Below are 3,999 nucleotides of genomic sequence, written 5' to 3' on the forward strand. Positions count from 1 at the left end.
TTCCCCTCTTTCCTCAGCTGTCTTAAAGGTAAAGCTACCCCATGACAACTTGTCTTTGGAAAGCACCTAGAGAAAGCAAGATTTCTAAGATTTCACCTAGAGAAAGCAACTGATTTCTAAGGGAAAAATAAAAACATAGATATGAAGTATGATATATAATTAAAATTGCCTGGATATGTGGGTAGTTGATCAGGGAATTCCACATAATATTCCTTCCTGAAAGTAAATTTAAAAAAACCCCAAAAACAATAAAATGGAATTTAGCAGATAATTTTTGACCTCTGGACATGGAAAAGACTCAAGAAATAATTGTGTTTTCTCAATGAACATCATTGGTCCTCAACCTATGAAATAAAAACATTAACTAAAGAGGAACAATAAAGCCAAATATGCTTGCTGTGTGACAGCTGTGTAGCTGAATGCTCCCAGCCAAATCTTATTCCTTTGCTTCAGGAAAAACGTAAGGATTTTGGCTATTTGGGATTCTAGGAAATTTTATGTCAAAGAGTCATAGTAACTCTTGACAGAGACCTGGATTTCTGCAGTGGTGAAAGGCTACAAAGGTGGCCCTTAAGTATTCTCTAACTGTTTGGTCTTAGAGGTTCTCTTGCTCCTGCAGAAGTGGAAGTCTAGTGAGAAGCTGAGTACACAGCTCAATACATTTTTTTTCCATAAAATCTTTCTGGGTTGCACAAGCAACCAAAGCAACTATTCCTCCTGCCATGCTTAAAAGGCTCTGAATCTTCATACACACATCAGCCATGAACTGACAGAAAAGAGAGTCCAAAGGATGAAGGGGAGGATGCTAGTGAATTTAGTCACTGGTATCTTTGCTATTACTGTCAGCAGAAGAGGAAAATCTGGAAATGCTCATAAGTGATTTTTTTTCTTTTTATTTTAAAAACCTGGTATAACTTATTTGGGACAAATATATGCTAGGTGTATCTGTGCACCTCAAGAAACGTCAGACCATTTTATATATAGTCACTACCCATCCCAGAAATAAGGAGCTCTTATTTATTCTTGTTCCACTGACAAAAGACACACCAAGTCTCAGTGATTTGACCAGTGATGCACAAGGAAATTTGTGATAGAGGGAAGAGTTAAACCCAGCATCAGTATCCCAGGCTATCCTACTTACCTGTAAACAGTTGTTTCTTTGTGAGTTGATTATGAGTCAGAGTTGTTTAATAGCCATAAAGCTGCCAGTTTAAATAGGTTGATTACAGGGGCAGAGCTCCACCTGCTTTTTAAATCCCAGACATTACAAACTCTAAGAAGCAGAACAAACATGTGCTTCTACAATTACATCCACTGATAGCATTTTGCAAAAAGATACAGTACACTTTGTCTTGAGCAGGGAACGTATTTGCTCATCAGAGGACTTGCTCTTCACCACACACCCTTTTTGCTTCTGTCATAAATGTGTGACACACAAGAACAAGGTGAGAATGACCTGAATTTCCTCTCTCTGACATCCTAACATACTCTAACATGGGATAACAGTAAACTAAAATATTTGTTGATTGACTGAAGTCAATATGTAATTGCTTCTCTAGTCAATGTTAAAGCCAGCTGATAAAAAAAACCCATTGTAGGTTGGAAAATTAGTAATCCACATGTGCTGGGGGTACATTTTACTTCTGGGAGAAGAAAGCAAAAAAGCCAAAAGACAATAAGAAAGATTCTGTTAATTGCAAGTCTGTGACAGTGGTTGAAAAATCTCTTTGTATCTCCCAGCTGAACTGTGGGGTGACCAGTGGGAAGCTGATATAAGGTTTGCACATGCAGTATCCCAATATCCTGAGCATTGAGATCTTGCTTGAAGAAGCACACAAACATCCCAGTCCTTATTAAAATCAAGTATCCATGAGGGAAAGATGGCACTTTATAACAAAATTATGAAGCTGGAAAAATATGAGGGAAGTACAGCTAATGCAATCCAAAACCCAAACTCTAATAACTGTTTGCTACACAGAGAGAACTTGCCATTCAAATCACTGTGGAGAACTTTACCTCAGCTCTGAGCTTTTGATAGTTAAGTAAAACAAACTGCCTTCAGTACAAGATTAAATATCAGATTACATCTTGATATGAAAATTATTGCTATGTTATCAGGATCACTGTGTACATTAACTCATGCTGCTGGCCAGTGTTTGCACAGTGGTCAGGCTTCTCCCTACCAGCTTCACAGCTTTAAACCTCTCTTATTTTTAGCCTTCCTCACAATTCCTACTTAAATATATAACATATAATTCTGTAAAGCATTTTGAAATACAAAATTAAGCCTAAATTATGCAAATAAATTAAAGACCCCTGTCATTTTGAAAAGCTAGTAATTAAGGCTTTTTCTTCTTTTTTCTTCTCCAGGCTTTGAAAATCTGTGCAAAAGTTTCAGTCAGTGGGGATCCAAGGGTTTTCAGGCAAACAGAAATTCTTAGGAAGGAGTTTAATGGAGTTTCCTTCTCCATCCTCCTGCCCCAACCCAGAAGAAACAGACTTATTCAGAAGTGCATTCATCAGCTCTGGAAAGAAACTAGTGGTGGTAGTTTACTGCTCTAGAGCTGTAGGAGAGGAATGGTACTGTTATCTTTGCTGCAGGATGGGGCTGTGTTTCACTCACCTGAGAGACTGAGACCCTGGAAATTTTATGAAAGCCTAAAATATTTTTCTATGATGACAATATCTGAAAGAACAAAAAGTTAAATGTTCTCACAAGTATGTGAAAAGCAGTTTGCATGTTTGCAAGCAGGGTTAAGGAGTGATTTTTATTGACCTTTCTATTCTATGTATGCTCTTTCTCTGAAGAGATCAATGCAGACTTTCAATAAGGTGAACAAATTATTTAAGGTGGCAAGAATATCAGCACTGTTACTGTCATAAGGAGTAAGTGGCTGCATATACAGTTTGGGTCATAGTCAAGCTGCAAATTCCTCTTAACAGAGTGAAGAATTTAACAAAATTAGTGATGCAGGATGGGACCTAATTTACAGGTTTAATATGTTTATTCCATCTCTGTTTCCACAATTTGTTGCTTATTCAAAAATCTGTCTTCATTCATATGACATCCTTTTCACTGTGAATTCTGAGTGTTTCATATCAGTGTGTCCCAGTTTGTTCTTCTTAATCTGCAGTCACATCTGCTGAATTCTCTCATATTTTTTGTTTTGCTCTTTGACAGTTCACGAGATATTTTTTTCTCCCTCTTTTTGTCAGCTTCTCTGTTTAGGTTATTCTGATCTCATAGTACCTCAGTCCCAGATTCTTTACAGGCATGCACTGAGGTTTTTATTCATAATGGTTCTTAGTCTTTCTGGACCCTCCTTCATGAGGCCAGACTGTAAATTAAATCTATTAAAGCTGGGTATTGATGCTCTGTCAAATGAACAATTGTTTCCTGGAAAGAAATTTATCCTGGACTAGTGCATTTGCAGGTTTTGGGAGGGCCATGGCTTTCTGTAATACTTTATGTTATAAATCACTTTTTCTGTTTCCTAAAAAAATCTCTGCTCACTAGATATTTATTTAAATGGAAATGAAATCAGATTCTGCCTCCTCTCTGTTGGCTGTCTCACAAAAGCAACTCTGCCAAAGTTAATTTGGCAACCCAAAGTGCTCTCTGTGTGGTCATCATCATAACTTCTCCAATTTGCTATCAAGCCTGCAAAATTAAAACATGGAATATATTACTTTTTTCAATTATTTTTCTTATTTTTTAAATCATTATCTTAGAGCTGTTTTCTAGTCTTAAATCCTGCCTAACTCACATACACTGAAAACATGTTGTTCCACTCAACAAGTAGAACACTCAAGTGCTTAGTGCGCCTTGAGTGCTGTATAAGTAACCAGATTGAATGGAAAATGTTAGTTTACATTAGTTATTTGATCAGTCCATAGAAGATTTTAGTAATATCCAGGTCACCTCGGCCCAACTCTGACTTGGCAATAGATTTCATTTTGTGGCCTTGGATGACTCCCTTAGTCTGTCAACTGCTCCCC

This window comes from Parus major, chromosome 3, assembly GCF_001522545.3.
Source record: "Parus major isolate Abel chromosome 3, Parus_major1.1, whole genome shotgun sequence".
Taxonomy (NCBI): Eukaryota; Metazoa; Chordata; class Aves; order Passeriformes; family Paridae; genus Parus; species Parus major.